Source organism: Salvelinus fontinalis, chromosome 1, assembly GCF_029448725.1.
Source record: "Salvelinus fontinalis isolate EN_2023a chromosome 1, ASM2944872v1, whole genome shotgun sequence".
In the NCBI taxonomy this organism is placed as follows: Eukaryota; Metazoa; Chordata; class Actinopteri; order Salmoniformes; family Salmonidae; genus Salvelinus; species Salvelinus fontinalis.
In genome coordinates, this window is record NC_074665.1 from 12,713,244 (window position 1) to 12,734,648 (window position 21,405).

The 21,405-nt window shown below is 43.3% G+C and overlaps 1 long non-coding RNA gene across 1 annotated transcript in view; it reads left to right on the plus strand.

Annotated features, from left to right (window-relative positions):
- LOC129816515 (uncharacterized) overlaps positions 1–20,059 on the plus strand; it is a 69,617-nt gene extending 49,558 nt beyond the window's left edge. Inside the window, exon 3 of the long non-coding RNA XR_008753569.1 lies at positions 18,897–20,059. This is a non-coding gene — a long non-coding RNA (uncharacterized LOC129816515). The remainder of the gene's footprint in view (positions 1–18,896) is intronic.
- Positions 20,060–21,405: the final 1,346 nt, after the last annotated feature.

A 21,405-nucleotide genomic window follows, 5' to 3' on the forward strand; every position in this document is an offset into this window, starting at 1 on the left:
AGAATAGAGGAGAGATTTAATTGGCGTCATGCTTCCCCCTGTCTGTCCCCCACCCCTGTTATAGCTGGGGGGAGTCGGGACGTCATGATTTAATACTATAAATAGCTGCTAGTGTCCTTGGAGGGACAATCTCTCTCTGGACAATAGCTGATGGGGAGTGCCCTTTGACCTCCACCAAGAACGTGTGTGTGTGTGTGTGTGTGTGTGTGTGTGTGTGTGTGTGTGTGTGTGTGTGTGTGTGTGTGTGTGTGTGTGTGTGTGTGTGTGTGTGTGTGTGTGTGTGTGTGTGTGTGTGTGTGTGTGTGTGTGTGTGTGTGTGTGTGTGTGTGTGTGTGTGTGTGTGTGTGTGTGTGTGTTTCTCAGCCAATTTGGGATAAACACTGGCTCTCTTAAATTACAGACCTTCAGTTATGATGCTCCTGATATTGGACCTGAACAAAGGAGAATTGTCACCATCCTTCTAGAAATGTCAGATCTGAAGCCTAAATTGTTAAATATATAATTAATATATTGATACATCTGATCCTCTGTTATTAAACCAATCCGGACATCAACATTGTGACAAATAGGCTGTTTAACAAGTCTAATGTTGTGTGAGTATATAACTTGTATCCAGCATTCTATTAAATCAAATCAAATTGTATTGGTCACATACACATGGTTAGCAGATGTTATTGCGAGTGTAGCAAAGTGCTTATGCTTCTAGATCTGACAGTGCAGCAATATCTAACAGGTAATATCTAACAATTCCACAACAAAACCTAATATGTAACACATTCCACAACAAAACCTAATACACACAATCTAGTAAAGGAATGGGATGAGAACATAAGTATAAAATATATGGATGAGCAGTGACAGAGCGGCTAAGATGCAATAGATAGTAAAGAATAGATAGTGAAGGATACAGTATACAGTATATACATATGAGATGAGTAATGCGAGATATGTAAACATTAATAAAGTGACCAGTGTTTCCTTTATTAAAGTGGCCAATGATATCAAGTCTCTATGTAGGCAGCCACCTCTCTGTGTTAGTGGTGGCTGTTTAACAATCTGATGGCCTTGAGATAGAAGCTGTTTTTCAATCTCTCTGTCCCAGCTTTGATGCACCTGTACTGACCTCGCCTTCTGGATGGAAACGGGGTAAACAGGCAGTGGCTCGGGTGGTTATTGTCCTTGATGATCTTTTTTGCCTTCCTGTGACATCGCGTGTTGTAGGTGTCCTGGAGGGCAGGTAGTTTGCCCTTGGCTCTGGAGAGCCCTGCAGTTGTGGGCGGTGCATTTGCCGTACCAGGCGGTGATACAGCCCGACAGGATGCTCTCAATTGTGCACCTGTAAAAGTTAGTGAGGGTTTTCGGTGACAAGCCACATTTTTTCAGCTTCCTGAGGTTGAAGAGACGCTGTTGCGCCTTTGTCAGCACACTGTCTGTGTGGGTGGACCATTTCAGTTTGTACGTGATGTGTACACAGAGGAACTTAAAACTTTCCACCTTCTCCACTGCTGTCCCGTCGATGTGGATAGGGGGTACTCCCTTTGTTGTTTCCTGAAGTCCACGATCATCTCTTTTGTTTTGCTGACATTGAGTGAGAGGTTATTTTCATGGCACCACACTCCCTGTGCCCTCACCACCTCCCTGTAGGCTGTCTCGTCGTTGTTGGTAATCAAGCCTACCACTGTAGTGTCGTCTACAAACTTGATGATTGAGTTGGAGGTGTGCATGGCCACGCAGTTGTGGGTGAAGAGGGAGTACAGGACAGGGCTGAGAAAGTACCCTTGTGGGGCCCCAGTGTTGAGGATCAGCGGGGTGGAGATGTTGTTTCCTACCCTCACCACCTGGGAGCGGCCCACTTGGAAGTCCAGCACAAAGTTGCACAGGGCGGGGTCGAGACCCAGGGTCTCAAGATCAATGACAAGTTTGGAGGGTACTATGGTGTTGAATGCTGAGCTGTAGTCAATGAAGAGCATTCTTACATAGGTATTCCTATCGTCCAGATGGGTTAGGGCAGTGTGCCGTGCGATGGCGATTGCATCGTCTGTGGACCTATTGGGGCGGGTCTAGGGTGTCAGGTAGGGTGGAGGTGATTTGATCCTTGACTAGTCTCTAGTCAAGGACAGAAGTGAGTGCAACGTAGCGAAAGTAATTTAGCTCAGTTACCTTAGCTTTCTTGGGAACAGGAACAATGGTGGCCATCTTGAAGCACGTGGGGACAGCAGACTGTGATAGGGATTGATTGAATATGTCCGTAAACACACCAGCCATGCTCTGCGCATGCTCTGAGGACGAGGCTAGAGAGGCCGTCTGGGCCAGTAGCCTTGCAAGGGTTAACACGTTTAAATGTTTTACTCACTTCGGCAATGGAGAAGGAGAGCCCACAGTCTTTGGTAGCGGGCCATGTCAGTGGCACTGTATTGTCCTCAAAGCACTCAAAGAAATGATTTAATTTGTTTGGGAGCAAGATGTCGATGTCCGCGACGAGGCTGGTTTTCTTTTTGCAATCTGTGATTGTCTGTAGACGCTGCCACATACGTCTCTTGTTTGAGCCGTTGAATTGCGACTCCACTTTGTCTCTGTACTGACACTTTGCTTGTTTGATTGCCTTACGGTACGTGCTTTCAGTTTTGAGTAACATCTAAGAGTAACTTGAGAAAGTTATCAAATCTCTCTGCACTTCTAACCGGTGACAGAAATGAACTGCACTGAATAAAATAAGGGAAAAGTGAGGGGGGAATGGTGGAGTCTATGATTGGTCTACACACACACACACACACACACACACACACACACACACACACACACACACACACACACACACACACACACACACACACACACACAGTGCAAACACAATACACACAGACAGTACACACACACTTTTAAGGGGGGTGTGGTCTGCCTGCTTAAATGCTTGGGACATTCATGCATGTCAAAACTGCTGACCCTCTGGGAAATCAGGGGCCGGTAAATGCTAGCCTCCCCGGAAACATCCCCGACTTCTAACGCGCCAAGATCTGACATCCTACTGAAACGTAGTGCGGCCAAACCACCTGCCGCACCCAAGCTTCATACAGCCCTGATGAGAGAGACAGGACAGAGAAGTGAGATCATTTCTTCAGTTTTTACATCTCTTGCCAACTTTACTCATTGACATATAACTCTGGAAGTGTCCTAGGACGGCTGTAATGAGAACAAACACCTGGATATTATTTATCAATGTCTTCAATTACCTTCCTAGGCTCAATTATTTAATAAGGTCTCTATTTATCACTCTAGAAGTTGCTCAAAGAAAAAAGAAGGTTGAACTCTGAACTCTGAACTCTCTCACTCAGATTGATCCTAATTGGAGCTTTGTAAGACAAATGTTTCTGTGCCAAAGTACTTTGGTTTGATTTCAATTCAATTCAATTCAATTCAATTCAATTCGCTTTATTGGCATGACGTAACAATGTACATATTGCCAAAGCTTATTTACAATATAAAAATGAGAATCAAAATGGTCAACGGGACAACAGTAACAACAATAACTAAGTGTCAAAATAACCATACATTCAACAATAACAATAAACATACAGTAGAGTACATGTGCATTTCATACTGTATGCAATGAAATAATATACCCAACTATTATTCTAAAATGGTGCCGGACTGCTGCTGGATAGTCGATAACTAAAATCTAAAATCTATGGCGTTGGAATGGACAGCACTCCATAGGAGAATGTTAAAGGACCAATCAGCAGTTGAAACAATAACACCACTCAAAAATATACAGACGGCGCTATCCCAGCTGGCACATTTTGTTCCTTGGAAGTTGTGGGAGCATTTTTGGTTTCCCATTGGTTCTGGGAACGAAGCCACACGTTTCCCGACCGGTGAAACCAAACATTTTTTGGGACGGGTTTTTTACGTTCTGAGAACGGAATTTAACATTTTGTCTGTTCTGGAAACTAAAACCTTTAGGTCAGGGGTGTCAAACTCATTCCACGGAGGGCCTTGTGTCTGCAGGTTTTTGGTCTTTCCTTTCAATAAAGCCCTAGACAACCAGGTGTGGGGAGTTCCTAACTAATTAGTGATGTTAATTCATCAATCAAGTACAAGGGTGGAGCGAAAACCCGCAGACACTCGGCCCTCCGTGGAATGAGTTTGACACCTGTGCTTTAGGTGGTAGGGAGGTTCTGAGAATGTTTTACTATGAGACCCTGAACATTTTCCTGTGACGTTTTATTAACGTTCCGAGAACAACAATTCTAGGTTATTTGGAGTTTTTTTTTTTTTACTTTCTTAAAACTTACCCTGAATGTTTCAATAAGACTTCTAACAGCACTGCTAGCTTAGTTTTGGTTGTGTAGAAGTCCAAGCATAGAACATATGGACATTCATTTGCTCAGGCATTATCAATCAGGCAAACACGTATTTATTTATTGTGGCATGGTATCAGTGACATGCAAACCTATGATCTTCTGTTCTCTATCCATGGAATTAGTCCACTGTGCCACCAGGATACAGCTAGTGTGCCATGTTTTTTAACTCACACAAAGCGGATCATTTTAGTCTATTCAAAACAGACCCCATTTCAAAGGAAACAAGCACTCATTAAGATCAGCTGTTGGCCAATTAGTGGGCGAGGCCAACACACCTGAACACTCTTTGTTGACACTGAGAACGAACATTCTTTGAAGGTTACTCATGTTTTCTTGTGTTTTTTAAAGAAAGATTCCTGAATGTTCTGAGAACATGACTTTAAAAAGAACCATGAGGAAAAATGTTGTTTCTCAACATTTTGTTGTTTCAAATTGGAATGAATTTGGATTTAATTTTCATTTTTTGTCAACGATCTACACAAAATACTCTAACGTGGAAGAAAAATTCAAACATTAGTAAAAAAAATATATATATAAAAAAATTAAACACTAATATATCTTGACTACAAGTATTCAACCCCCTGAGTCAATACATGTTAGAATCCCATTTGGCAGGGATTACCGCTGTGAGAGTAAATCTCTAAGAGATTTGCACACCTGGATTGTATAATATTTGCAGACTATTCTTTTTCAAGTTTTTAAGGCTGTCAAATTGGTTGTTGATCATTGCTAGATGTAACGGATGTGAAATGGCTAGCTAGTTAGCGGGTACGCGCTAGTAGCGTTTCAATCAGTTACGTCACTTGCTCTGAAACCTATAAGTAGTGTTGCCCCTTGCTCTGCAAGGGCAGCGGCTTTTGTGGAGCGATGGGTAACGACGCTTCGTGGGTGTCAGTTGTTGATGTGTGCAGAGGGTCCCTGGTTCGCGCCCGTGTCGGGGCGAGGGGACGGTGTAAAGTTATACTGTTACATAGACAGCCATTTTAAAGTCTTGACGTAGTTTTTTAAGACGATTTTAGTCCAAACTGTAACTAGGCCACTCGGGTACATTCAATGTTGTATTGTTAAAGAAACTCCAGTTTTTATTTGGTCTTGTGTTTTAGGTTATTGTCCTGCTGAAAAGTGAATTTGTCTCTCAGTGTCTGTTGGAAGGCAGACTAAAACAGGTTTTCCTCTAGGATTTTGCCTGTGCTTAGCTCTATTCCGTTTCTTGACAAAACAACAGCTCTACATTTAAAATAAGGGTTGTGTTCCATGTAGGCCACCCTGGCGTGACGTTTTGATAACCGTGTACATCTCTCTAGGACAAGGTGACTTTTATCAATATATTAGCCTGTATTTTTATCTCTGCTGTAAAGTGGTGGGCCACTAAACCATTTTCCCTCATGGTGGGGGGGCCCACAACCAAATCTAGCTTAGGTCCCCCATACAGCTAGGGCCTGCCCTGGTCGCAGCAGTAATAGTCACAGTAATGATAGGACAGAGTGATGATAGGACAGAGTAATGATAGGACAGAGTAATGATAGGACAGAGTAATGATATGACAGAGTGATGATAGGACAGAGTAATGATAGGACAGAGTAATGATAGGACAGAGTGATGATAGGACAGAGTAATGATAGGACAGAGTGATGATAGGACAGAGTGATGATAGGACAGAGTAATGATAGGACAGAGTAATGATAGGACAGAGTGATGATAGGACAGAGTGATGATAGGACATAGTAATGAAAGGACAGAGTAATGATAGGACAGAGTAATGATAGGACAGAGTAATGATAGGACAGAGTAATGATAGGACAGAGTGATGATAGGACAGAGTGATGATGGGACAGAGTGATGATAGGACATAGTAATGATAGGACAGAGTAATGATAGGACAGAGTAATGATAGGACAGAGTGTGAGTCTTGACTTGGCTTGAGCTTCTTTCCTCCCTTCATCTCAGCTTCGCCTCTCCTCTCCTAACCGCACCTCCCCTCACCTCCCCTCCCCTCCCCTCATCTCAGTCTTGCCTCCCCTCCCCTTCCCTTGCCTCATCCCCCTCGCCTCCCCTCATCTCAGTCTTATCTCTCCTCCCCTCACCTCGTCTAAGCCTCCCCTCATCTCAGTCTTGCCTCCCCTCACCTCGTCTCCCCTCATCTCAGCCTCTCCTCCCCTCTCCTCATCTCAGTCTTACCTCCCATCACCTCACCTTCCCTCGCCTCGCCTCCCCTCATCTCAGTCTTGCCTCCCCTCACCTCACCTCCCCTCGTCTCTCCTCCCCTTGTCTCTCCTCCCCTCACCTCGTCTCTCCTCCCCTCACCTCGTCTCAGCCTCTCCTCTCCTCGCCTCCCCTCACCTCTCCTCGTCTCTCCTCCCCTCGTCTCTCCTCCCCTCCCCTCGTCTCAGCCTCACCTTCCCTCGTCTCATCCTCTCCTCCCCTCGCCTCCCCTCCCCTCTCCTCCACTCCTCTCCCCTCACCTCCCCTCGTCTCTCCTATCCTCGCCTCCCCTCCCCTCACCTCCCCTCGTCTCTCCTCCCCTCGTCTCTCCTCCCCTCCCCTCGTCTCAGCCTCACCTTCCCTCGTCTCATCCTCTCCTCCCCTCTCCTCCACTCGCCTCCCCTGTCCTCTCCTCCACTCGCCTCCCCTCACCTCATCTCAGCCTCATCTCCCCTCGCCTCCCTCACCTTGTCTCAGCCTCGCCTCCCCTCTCCTCCCTCACCTCATCTCAGCCTCATCTCCCCTCTCCTCCCTGACCTCATCTCAGCCTCATCTCCGGTCGCCTCCCTCCCCTTGTCTCAGCCTCGCCTCCCCTCTCCTGTTCAACCTGACTGGAGGTATCTACCAGGTCGTCTACAGAAAATCCTCTTCATAAGCGAATATACTGCTCAGGCAAGAAGCCTGCAATGCAGTGTACCGTATATGAATGCAGTGTACCGTATATGAATGCAGGGGCTTAACTGGGTGGACAGTTTAGATATGTGTCCAGAGGCTATATGTGTGTGGTTATGTCCCAGTGACACACAGGTATACTAGAATGTCATTTCAGCTGCCAACACTAGAGATAGTATCAGATATCCCCCTCACTTTGAGGTGATGATTGGGGTGAACTTGTTGTAATTCAAACTCCTACCATTAATACAATGCACTGTGTTGAAAGACAGAAATCTCAACTCGGGCCTCACCTCAAAGTCCATAATGGGCTGGCTCATGAACGCAGTCTTTGTGAACACACTTAGTCCCTAACACACAGTTGGAAAGGATGTTATCGGCCCCCCTTAAAGCTTTGCTCTGAATAACACACACACGCGTTACTTACTTGGCCACTCAGGCGTTATACAGTCAGGGTGAGTGAGTCGCTGTAGCAGGGTTTGGGCCTGTTGCAAAGGGGTTTGGCGCCCTCAGCAGCCGAATTGGAAAAACAACAGCTCTACATTTTTAAATTCTGTAAATAAATAAATAAAACGATGCATGATTATTGCTGCAGACAAATTACTCTTTCCCATTAGCTCAGGAACACTAAGCAGAAGCACAACCTGTATTTATATCAGTTGGACTAATTATGGTCCCACTATAAACAAACCCTTTTATAAGAACTTTATAGTGGCCTTTAGCAGGCCTCACTTCAAAGTATTGTTGGGCGGGACTGGCTCTGACTGATTAGTTTTGAGTTGATGTGGCCAGAAACTGGTGTGGTTGATGGGTATCCCAGAACAAGTTCTGGGAGAGACTGCTCTATAGTTTCTGCTCAACTTGTTGCTCCATGGTTCTCGCCAGAGAATTTTTTTCATTTATTTTTAATTTTACCTTTATTTAATTAGGCAAGTCAGTTAAGAACAAATTCTAGAAATCTAGACTATGCAGAGGCCAATTCTCCAGGAGGAGGGCTGGCCAACCTTGCTCTTAACAATTAAAACAAGCAATCATAGCGTCTAAAATACGAGGATCATATTCAACCTTTGATTATCCCACCCCAGCCTGTGTGATGGATAGACTGTGTGATGGATAGCCTATGTGATGGATAGACTGTGTGATGGATAGACTGTGTGATGGATAGACTGTGTGATGGATAGACTGTGTGATGGATAGACTGTGTGATGGATAGACTGTGTGATGGATAGCCTATGTGATGGATAGACTGTGTGATGGATAGACTGTGTGATGGATAGACTGTGTGATGGATAGACTGTGTGATGGATAGACTGTGTGATGGATAGACTGTGTGATGGATAGACTGTGTGATGGATAGACTGTGTGATGGATAGCCTGTGTGATGGATAGACTGTGTGGTGGATAGCCTGTGTGATGGATAGACTGTGTGATGGATAGCCTATGTGATGGATAGACTGTGTGATGGATAGCCTGTGTGATGGATAGCCTGTGTGATGGATAGGCTGTGTGATGGATAGACTGTGTGATGGATAGACTGTGTGATGGATAGCCTGTGTGATGGATAGCCTGTGTGATGGATAGCCTATGTGATGGATAGACTGTGTGATGGATAGCCTGTGTGATGGATAGACTGTGTGATGGATAGACTGTGTGATGGATAGACTGTGTGATGGATAGACTGTGTGGTGGATAGCCTGTGTGATGGATAGACTGTGTCTGATCATCTCAAAACAAAAAAAGAAACTGCCAGATGGACACCTCTCCCAGAACTAGCATGCGTTTCTGAGACAATTCTCAGGTTCATCAAACAAAACAAGTGTGACATAACCTGGTTGAGTGTGTGGGAATGCTAAAATGCAGCACTTTATGTAACACATTTTGAATCGTATTCGTGTATATATTTGTTTGTTTCGATACAAGCCTTCCTGTTTTACATATGACCAACCACCTGTCATTTGGGTTACACTTAGACACTGATCTAACATCTCCCCCCAATTGATTAAGGCTCTACATTTGGGTTCGTAAACTGGACTCAGGTCTGTGCCCATTACCATGAGTGGAAGGCCGAGGGTGGGGATGGCCCTAAAACCCTCTAGTTTACATTGACGTCACAGGAAGGCGGCTCTCTGCGCGCACAGGTGTTCACCACAGGTGGATGGTGAAGAAATGTGCGTCCTGTAAAACGAGTTCAGCTCTTCCCTGCCGTTATTTGAGCTCAATCACTCATACAGCTTAGGTATGGCTCACAACTGCGTGGGGAACTGTTCGCCGTTATTTTTCCTAGCCATCGCGTTTGACGTCGGCGGTTTGACAGTTATTTTAGTTGGTATTTTCGCCGATCTAAAGTTGGACGGTCACTTCTACGGTGATTTCCTAATCTACACGGGTGCACTCATCATTTTCCTCAGTCTGGCTTGGTGGATTTTGTGGTACACGGGCAACATAAAGGTTTACTCCGAGGACTTTGATAAAAGCACCCTGGACAATTTTGCGCACTGGGCAAGAAAGTTTTCGGAACAGCTCCCGAAGAGCAAGATTAAAACTCTGGAAGCTTGGGAGAAGTGCAAGTGGAATGGAAAGGAATCAGTGAACGGAACGGTTCCTGATCAAACTCTATCACGAATTACGTGTGGACACAGCAGCAGCCTGACGGGACACGACAATCTAGGATATGACCGAAGTTTTGACAACCAGCCTACAGAGAAAACGGTGGAGTTGGGGATTCTGAATAATTCTGAGGTGTTCCAGAACATTGTGGATGGAAACGTGGTTAGGCTTCTCTGACACACAGTTGGTAGGTGATTATCCAAAACAATAACATCTCATTACCTGTGGCTCTATCTAGGTCGGGGGGGGGGGCAACTTCGATGGGAGTGGGGGCCACAAAAAAACTGAACTCATTGGGGGCAGCAGTTGCTCGTGGGTCAATGTACCCACATCCATATTTTGCCATGGGGTGTTGAGAAAATGTTGCAATTTTATAACGAATTTCCTGTAATAATACACATTTTGCCATAGGCTGTAGATAAATGTTTGCAGTTTTTAATATTATATCGGAGTGAGACTAACAAAATCAATGCAGGCCCCACAGCAGGTAATTCGACCATGATAACAAGTTTAGATAGCTGGCTGCAAAACTCATTTAGCAATCTAAAACAAATCTTCAGATACATGGGCTAATTAACTGACTATCAGTGACTGACATAACAAGAGAAACTACTGATGTACAAGTACATTTAGAAATTTCACTTTGTTTTCTACTGTTCTAACTCTCAACAGTAAATTGAGACCCCGACTGAGTTTAAAAAAAAAATACAAATGACTTTATTTTTGGGCAGGGTTAATCTGAGGGCCTTCAAAAGGCGGGCCAGTTGCCTCACCCTGACCTAGGTGAGTTTTGGGCTCATTCTATTGTTAGATTCAGCCTGCTGTTCTGTGAGCACATTTTTTATAAAATACATATTACATGAACATATGAGATTCACCCACTCAAGGTAAACAACATATTTTCATTATTTTTTGCTCAATTTCTAACTAGCCTGCATTTGACACCAAAACAGTGGCCAAGCCTCATTTGTAGTTGTTTGGACTGTAAATAAATCCATTGAATTTGCCTCTGGTTAGGAACTCTATCCTCCCAAAGAGTTTAATGTTGCAGCTCTGACACAATCCCATTTCTTAGGCTGGTCCTACAGCTATCTTCCCACTCAATACAACAGCAAGGCTAATATCTGTTTTGGCAACATGTACTGTAGACTATGTCAACATTCCCTCGGCTCTTTTGCCTTGAAGAAATGACGAAACATCAGTAGGTTATATGCCACATCTAATGATCAATTGGGATAGAATACAGTGACGTTAAGAGGGTAAAACCCTACAGAGTCCTAAAACAACATTGCAACGCTGACGCATTTCTGTTGTGCCACTCCTTAGAATAGAATAAATCAAAAGGGTATTATTTATGAGGCAGTTCATATGACAACACTCCTCTCTCGTCTTTGGGACTATGAAACATCACATCTAATTGATGTGCAGTGCATTTGGAAAGTATTCACACCCCTTTTCCCACATTTTGTTACATTACAGCTTTATTCTAAAATGTATTAACCTCTAACGCCTACCAAACCCGGATCCGGGAGCACCCCCATCACAAAAGCTGACTAGCATAGCCTAGCCTAAAGCCACAGGGATATCATATAATAAAATGTTCATGAAATCACAAGTCCAAGACACCAAATGAAAGATACACATCTTGTGAATAAAGCCATCATTTCTGATTTTTAAAATGTTTTACAGGGAAGACACAATATGTAAATCTATTAGCTAACCACGTTAGCAAAAGACACCACTTTTCTTACTCCACCATTTTTTTACTCCATCAGTAGCTATCACAAATTCGACCAAATAAAGATATAAATAGCCACTAACCAAGAAACAACCTCATCAGATGACAGTCTGATAACATATTTATTGTATAGCATATGTTTTGTTAGAAAAATGTGCATATTTCAGGTATAAATCATAGTTTACCATTGCAGCCACCATCACAACTCTCACCAAAGCGACTAGAATAACTACAGAGACCATCGTGTATTAGCTAATTACTCATCATAAAACATTTCTTAAAAATACACAGCGTGCAGCAGATGAAAGACACAGATCTTGTGAATCCAGACAATATTTCAGATTTTCTAAGTGTTTTACAGCGAAAACACAATATAGCGTTATAATAGCTTACCACAATAGCAAACATCACAAATGCATTGATTCAAGGCAAAAATAGCAATAACGTATAAACCACCAAAATATATTAATTTTTTCACTAACCTTCTCAGAATTCTTCAGATGACAGTTCTATAACATCATATTACACAATGCATATAGAGTTTGTTCGAAAATGTGCATATTTAGCGCCACAAATCGTGTTATACAATGAGAAAAGTAGCAAAGCTGCCCAGAAAATGTCAGGAGAAATCTTTGAAGAGGCACCTATTCTAATCAGTAACTATTCCAAAACTTGACTAAAAAATACAGGTTGGACAGCAATTGAAAGACAAATTAGTTCTTAATGCAATCGCTGGATTACATTTTTAAAATTAACGTTACTTCAAAATACAGAGTGCGATAAAGCAAGGCTACACTGCAAGTAATGGCGTCTTATGCATTTGACTTGTTTCAACAGAACAATGAATTATCAGCATAAATAGTTCTTACTTTTCGATGAACTCTCATCAGAATCTTGGGATAGGTGTCCTTTATCCAAAAGAATCGTTGCTAGGTTGGAGAACGTCGTCTTCCACATTGCAATTAGCAGTAAACAATAGCATGAGAGAGCGAGATACCCAACTTCCTACAGCGCCAAGAAAATAAATACCCGAAAATCGCAATATACTGACATAAACTGATATAATTCGGTTCAAAATAACAAGATTATGATGTCTTTAAAGCATATATCGAATAAAAACACAGCCGGAAATGTCTAAGATCTATAACCGATGTTTCCAGAAGAACGTGCCAAGGTCCTCAGTGCGTCAAAGCGAAGGGGAAAAGAACGATACACCTCGTTTCCAATCAATTTATAGAGTTTCAGCTCTGCCTAGAGACTCCATTTCAAGACCCTCTATTCGCTGACACCCAGAGGAAGGCGTATGCAGTGCATCTCAACCAATAGAAGACAGGCAGAGTTATACACAGGTCTGAGAGCAGGTTGGAAAATTCTGCATTCTCACATCCACATAGGGAAATTGCTCTAAGTCCAGTTCTGTTTCACTCAGACATAATTCAAACGGTTTTAGAAACTAGAGAGTGTTTTCTATTCAATAGTAATAATATACATATTGTACGAGCAAGAATTGAGTACGAGGCAGTTTAATTTGGGAACGACTTTGTACTATGTCGAAATGGCACCCCCCTAGTGGCAAGAAGTTAAATAGATTGTTTTGCCTCATCAATCTGAACACATACCCCATAATGACAAAGCAAAAACAGCTTTTTAGAAATTTGTGCAAATGGATTAATTTTAAATTGATATCACATTTTCATAAGTATTCAGACCCTTTACTCAGTAATTTGTTGATGCGCCTTTGGCAGCGATTAGTCTTAAGTCTTCTTGGGTATGACGCTACAAGTTTGGCACACCTGTATTTGGGGAGTTCCTCCCATTATTCTCTGCAGATCCTCTCAAGCTCTGTCAGGTCGGATGGGGAGCATCGCTGCACAGCTATTTTCAGGTCTCTCCAGAGATGTTCGCTCGGGTTCAAGTCCGGGCTCTGACTGGGCCACCCCAGGACATTGAGACTTGTCCCGAATCCACTCCTGTGTTGTCTTGGCTGTGTGCTTAGGGTCATTGTCCTGTTGGAAGGTGAACCTTCACCCCAGTCTGAGGTCCTGTGTGCCCTGGATCAGGTTTTCATCAAGGATGTCTCTGTACTTTGCTCCGTTCATCTTTGTCTCGATCCTGACAAATCTCCCAGTCCCTTCCGCTGAAAAATATCCCCACAGCATGTTGCTGCCACCACCATGCTTCACCGTAGGGATGGTGCCAGGTTTCCTCCAGACGTGACACTTGGTGTTCAGGCCACAGAGTTCAATCTTGGTTTCATCAGACTAGAGAATCTTGTTTCTCATGAGAGTCTTTAGATGCCTTTTGTCAAACTCCAAGTGGGCTGTCATGTGCCTTTTACTGAGGAGTGGCTTCTGTCTGGCCACTCTACCATAAAGGCCTGATTTGGTGGACTGCTGCAGAGATGGTTGTCCTTCTGGAAGGTTCTCCCATCTCCACAGAGGAACTCTAGAGCTCTGTCAGAGAGACCATCGGGTTCTTTGTCACCTCCCTGACCAAGGCCCTTCTCCCCTGATTTCTCAGTTTGCCTGGGTGGCCAGCTCTAGGAAAGGTCTTGGTGGTTCTAAACTTCTTCCATTTAAGAATGATGGAGGCCACTGTGTTCTTGGGGATCTTCAATGCTGCAGAAATGTTTTGGTACACTTCCCCAGATCTGTGTCTCGAAACAGTCCTGTCTCGGGGCTCTACGGAAAATTCCTTCAACCTCATTACTTGGTTTTTGCTCTGACATGCACTGTCAACTGTGGGACCTTCTATAGACAGGTGATTGCCTTTCTATATCATGTCCAGTCAATTGAATTTACCACAGGTGCACTCCAAGTTGTAGAAACATCTCAAGAATGATCAATGGAAACATGTCATAAGGTGAATGCACCAATTTGTAAGTCGCTCTGGATAAGAGCGTCTGCTAAATGACTTAAATGTAAATGTAAATGAAACAGAATGCACCTGAGCTCAATTTCAAGTCCCATAGCAGGATCTGAATATTTATGTAAAGAAAGTATTTGTTTTTTATTTTTAATACATTTGCTAACATTTCTAAAACTGTTTTTGCTTTGTCATTATGGGGTATTTTGTTTAGATTAATAAGTGAATATATATATTTTTTAATAAGGCTGTAATGTAACAAAATGTGGAAAAAGTCAAGGGGTCTGAATACTTTCCAAATGCACTGTACACAACCAGTGTTATAAAGCCTAGTACTTTAGAATAGATGCCCTTCACAGCAGCCAAGCGAACTTTGAACCTCAGCGGCATAGCTTTCGAAAGCTTGTGTTTAACCCTTAGCCTACAATGGTCATGCCCCCATGGAAATAGAATTAGCACAATAATAAAACATCTCCAAAATCCATCTGTTCAAGGTAGAGATTTCTACACGGGCTGCGTCTCAACCCACTTCATTCGCCGATCTCGCCCTTCAGCATCTGCGCGGAAAGGTGGCAGAGTTAGAGTGGTATTTGTCAGACCTTGAGACATCCCGAAAAATCAGTCTTCTCACAAAAAAATGTCTGTAGTCTACAAACTAAACACAATCTTAAAAGCTGAGACTCTCACGAACACGATGGTGTTATCCGTTTTGTCCTAGGACGCCCACGAGACTCATTTGAAGATCCCTGGCACTAGTTTTAATAATGAAGGTAAGTATATATGGAGATAGTTTAGTGCCTAAAAATAAGGGGATAAATACATGTTAACAAAAAAATTGTCATAGTTTCCTGATCTTTCTTATCTCATATAAGACAGACTTCAGAATAAACTTCCTTTAGATTTTTGGGGGGACTATTTATTTGTTCCATGTCGTGAATCTTGAATATTGTATTCATTGTGTTTCTATTGGCTAATAGCAGTTATACCAAATTCAATGTTTCATCCAATATTTTTGTTGATACCTTGTGGTCTTAAAATTCCAACTCAAATAGCTGAATGATCCTTGGTATGACCATCTTAAAACAATTCCATATGTTAGCTTAGATCCTGGTTATCTGTATACTTTCATTTTACCTTTATTTAACTAGACAGGTCAGTTAAGAACAAATTCTTATTTACAATGACGGCCTAGGAACAGTGGGTTAACTGCCTTGTTCAGGTGCAGAACGCCAGATTTGTACTTTGTCAGCGTGGAGATTTGATCTAGCAACCTTTCGGTTACTGGCCCAACGCTCTAACCACTAGGCTACCTGCCACCCAAACTTGTTTTACAGGGTCAGCCATATTAGTACAGTACCCCTGGAGCAAATTAGGGTTACGTGCCTTGCTCAAGGGCACATTGACAGATGTTTCACCTTGTCGGCTCGGGTATTCGAGCCAGCGACCTTTCAGTTACTGGCCAAAAGCTCTAGCCACCTGCCGCCCTGCAAATATGTTGTCAAATGCGAGCTGTCCGGTGCAAAAAGTGGATCTAATATTTTTCGGGAATATTCTGTTTTTGGAGTACCACCTGCAACTGGACAGAGAAGTTTATAAGACAACGGTGCCTTCCCGAATCGAGAACGAATGAAGTGCTACCAAGTAAACGTTGGTAGAAAATTAGCTAAACAGGAACATTATATCAATGGCTAGGTAAATTAAATGAATTAGCTAATGATGATAGTCGTTTTATTTAGTATTGGCTAACCTCACAGAATACGTCATGCCCCAGGCCCTGATTGCACACTTCACTTTGCTCATGAATATCTGTCATAATTAATATTCTCCCTCTACCGGCTGCTACAGTCAAAAGAGCCTGTGGCCTTTGGCAGATTTGAATGAATAAGTCTGGCCATTCCTATTCAGCTTCACAACTCTACATGTACAGGCTTGTTTACCCACTAGTTTAAAGCAGTGCTTCTAACAAGGGTGGCAGGCGGGTGGTTCAGGCTTAGGTCCAGACCCCCTTGGAACGCAGCCTGCAAAGCATCTTAATGGGCTTTAGTCCAGACCCCCTTGGGATGCTGTCTGCAATGCATCTTAATGGGCCTCAGTGCTGCTATTGATTCTATTGGATGGAGTTGGGTAGTCCTTAAGTCACCTGTAGCAGCTTTATTTCAGTGGGTATAATAGGGGATTGATTTTAGAGTAAAAACGACGATAAGCCAAGGGACTTTTTGAGATGGATTCAAGTCTTTATTGTCGTCTTTCTGGGCTATTCAACTGAATTGCAGGGAACAGCCCAGAACAGGGAAAACATTCATTTAAAAGTACCACTCCCATACAGGCCATGAACTGGGGATTGTCACATGATTCCGTACAAGTGGCAATTGTTGACCGAAGCTTTTAACTTATGAACGTGAACTGTTTTTCTCATTCCGCCAGTACACACACAGGCCACCACCAAGGCACAACGTGACTATTGTACGAGCCACCTGTTGCACCCCAGTTATGACTAATAGCTTGACTTTATTGATACTGTTTGGCAGCAAATGACAAGTGCAAATATTGGCTGTGGAGAACAGACGAGCGCTGATGATTTAAGCAAAGATTTTTTCTCAGTGTACGTTCAGTGATTCCAGACAGTATTGATCAATATCAACCAATATGTCATGTTTGCCAATGGGCCTATTAGTTGGTCCCATGTTTCATGAGCTGAAATAAGATCGCAGAAATGTTCCATATGCACAAAAAGCTTATTTCTCTCAAATGTTGTGCAAAAATGTGTTTACATCCTTGTTATTGAGCCTTTCTCCTTTGCCAAGATATACCACACCTGTCAGGTGGATGGACTATCAAGTAGCTGATTAAACAGCATGATCATTACACAGGTGCACCTTGTACTTGGGACTTAACTGCACATTTTAAAGTGGCCTTTATGTCACACAACACAATGCCATAGATGTCTCAAGTTTTGAGGGAGCATGCAATTGGCACGTTGACTGCAGGAATGTCCACCAGAGCTGTTGTCAGAGAATTGAATGTTAATTTCTCCACCATAAGCCGCTTGCAATGTCATTTTAGAGAATTTGGCAGGCCAGCCCAGGAACTCCACATCCAGCTTCTTCACCTGCGGGATCATCTGAGATCAGCCAACTGGACAGCTGATGAAACTGTTGGTTTGCACAACTGGAGAATTTCAGCACAAACTGTCAGAAACTGTCTCAGGGAAGCTCATCTGCGTGCTTGTCGTTCTCACCAGGGGCTTGACCTGACTGCAGTTCGGCGTCGTAACCAACTTCAGTGGGCAAATGCTCACTTTCAATGGCCACTGGCACGCTGGAGAAGTGTGCTCTTCACAGATTAATCCCGGTTTCAACTGTACATGGCTGATGGCAGACAGCGCGGGGACGGTGGAGTTATGGTATGGGCAGGCATAAGCTGCGGACAACGAACACAATTGCATTTTATCGATGTAAATTTGAATGCACAAAGATATCGTGACAAGATCTTGAGGCCCATTGTCGTGCCATTCATCTGCCACCATCATCTCATGTTTCAGCATGATAATACACGGCCCCATGTCGCAAGGATCTGTACACAGTTCCTGGAAGCTGAAAATGTCCCAGTTGTTCCATGGCCTGCAAACTCACCAGACATGTCACCCATTTGAGCATGTTTGGGATGCTCTGGATCGACGTGTATAATAGCGTGTTCCAGGTCCCGCCAATATCCAGCAACTTTTCACAGCCATTGAAGAGGAGTTGGGACAACATTCCGCAGGCCACAATCAACAGCCTGATCAACTCTATGTGAAGGAGTTCTGTATGAGGCAAATGGTGGTCACACCAGATACTGACTTGTTTTCTGATCCACGTCCTTTACCTTTTTTTAAAGTTATCTTCGACCAACATGCATAGCTGTATTCCCAGTCATGTGAAATACATAGATTTGGGCCTAATGATTTTATTTCAATTATCTGATTTCCTTAAAGAACTGTAACTCAGTGAAATCTTTGAAATTGTTGCATTTTTATATATTTTTCAGTGTACTTGACAGTGTGTATCATTCATTGTCCTGTGCATGTGTCCAGTGAGATTGTATTGAAATGTTCTCATGCGATCCTCCGAGTCATTTAGACCGAAAAGAACAGTGAGTCCTGTTACCTCATCACTTTTTGAGGCATTCTATAGCGTTACATACAGTAGCTTTAGGATACGGGTCATGTAGGCACATACTATTGCTTCATCTCGTTTAGGAACATGTAGACACTCCTAACCATCTCTCATCTGTCCATGTGATATAACATGGTGACTGGAACATTTGAATCAATAAATCTTTATTGTACCAGAAGGGACGTTGCGAAATAACACAGTGCTAGGAAATACAGGTGACTAAAACCATTATTTTCTTTCAGATGTTTTTGTCTTCTTGGTGTTCTCATTCTCACTTGCTCTTTTTCTCTGTTGCAGGTGATCTCTGGTTCTCGGGTTTTGAAGAAAGTATGCCCCGCTCCTACCCAAGCACTGCTTTTTAAATCCATACAGACTGTAAACCTTTTCGCCTATATGAACTAAAGACACTTTAAATATAGAAGACTACTTTCATTCAGGGAGAGGCCTCGCGCTGAAGCAATCTCCGGGCCCTGCACAAAGGATAGAAATGTCTGTGAATTTTTACTTGTAAATGGATAAATAACTAGATTATTTTATGTCCTGAATTTTACATGGTCCGTTTTGAAAATGTTTTTTTTTTAGAAAATAATAACGCCATTTGTCTGGGTTCTTAATCAGACATCTGTGACTGGACAGCTCGCACAACAACACAGATATTGGATTCCACTTCTGCTAGAAGTTGGTGTTATTCAGACAAATTGTTCTTCCAGAAAGAGAGAAGGAATTAGATAATTATAATATTCTAAATCCATTTGAGGGACATTAACAAATCAAAACATCTTCCCTAGCTCAGATCCTTTATTCGTGTTTGTATTTGTGTCTGGTTGGCAGATCAATGCTACACCTGTCTGGGTTGTGTTGCTTGCACTAAGCTGTCTGTCTGCCACTGGTTATACTGATAACATATTCCCCTACACACACACTGAGACGCTATAGAATGTATCATGTAGAACAGATAGGATTTCCTGTTCTATTCATTATATTTCTATCTGCAACATTCTGAACCAGGCTGAATACACACCGGCACAAGGGCTACATCTCCATTCCAGAAACTGGCTTGTTACCTGTAAAAAAATAAATAAATACATCTTTACAAACATTCTCATGCCTCTGCCAAACATGAACATTCCCCAACATTTAAATCCACCTGTAAAGGTCTAGGATAAACACCTAACCAACCTAGTGTTGGTATGTGGTTATGTTAAGGACAGATGTCCAAAACCCAACGGTAATGAGGTAGAAGAACATTTCACCACTTGTCTTGTCATCATTAGTGAGACATAAAGACGCCTCCCCCTGGCAGCAGTCCTGCTATAGGAGCTATGTGATGTTTGATAGCTCCAGCTCATTGGAATGTACCAGGGCCGTTATGTGATGTTTGACAGCTCCAGCTCATTGGAATGTACCAGGGCCGTTATGTGATGTTTGATAGCTCCAGCTCATTGGAATGTACCAGGGCCGTTATGTGATGTTTGATAGCTCCAGCTCATTGGAATGTACCAGGGCCGTTATGTGATGTTTGACAGCTCCAGCTCATTGGAATGTACCAGGGCCGTTATGTGATGTTTGATAGCTCCAGCTCATTGGAATGTACCAGGGCCGTTATGTGATGTTTGATAGCTCCAGCTCATTGGAATGTACCAGGGCCGTTATGTGATGTTTGACAGCTCCAGCTCATTGGAATGTACCAGGGCCGTTATGTGATGTTTGATAGCTCCAGCTCATTGGAATGTACCAGGGCCGTTAAAACGCATCCTCTTCCTGCCTCGTAATCCAGTCCGATGCACTGTAGTGTAGGGTAGATTACCTGAACAACGCAGATAATGTACACGGGGGATATATACACTTAGTATAACAAACATTAGGAAAACTTTCCTCATTGAGTTTCACCTGGTCAGTCTATGTCATGGAAAGAGCAGGCGTTCTTAATGTTTTGTGTACTCAGTGTATGTATGGTTATTATCCTAGTGTAAACATCTAAATTGTTTTATTGAAGCAGTGAATGCAAGGGAAAATAGATAGCAGCCATAGAAATAAGCATTAGAATAGGTATTTAAAGTACACACAGTGGTAGAAGGAGAAATACCTTCACGGCAGACTCTCTCCACCCTGTACCGGAACTCAGCACCAGTACTGGCACCAGTACCAACACTCAGCACCTGTACCTACTCAGCACCTGTACCTGTACCGACACTCAGCACCTGTACCTGTACCTACACTCAGCACCTGTACCGACACTCAGCACCTGTACCTGTACCGACACTCAGCACCAGTACTGGCACCAGTACCAACACTCAGCACCTGTACCTACTCAGCACCTGTACCTGTACCGACACTCAGCACCTGTACCTGTACCTACACTCAGCACCTGTACCGACACTCAGCACCTGTACCTGTACCGACACTCAGCACCTGTACCTGTACCTACACTCAGCACCTGTACCGACACTTAGCACCTGTACCGACACTCAGCACCTGTACCTGTACCGACACTCAGCACCTGTACCTGTACCGACACTCAGCACCTGTACCTGTACCGACACTCAGCACCTGTATCTGTACCGACACTCAGCACCTGTACCTGTACCTACACTCAGCACCTGTACCGACACTCAGCACCTGTATCTGTACCTACACTCAGCACCTGTACCGACACTCAGCACCTGTATCTGTACCTACACTCAGCACCTGTACCGACACTCTGTACCTGTACCGACACTCAGCACCTGTACCGACACTCAGCACCTGTACCTGTACCGACACTCAGCACCTGTACCTGTACCGACACTCAGCACCTGTACCGACA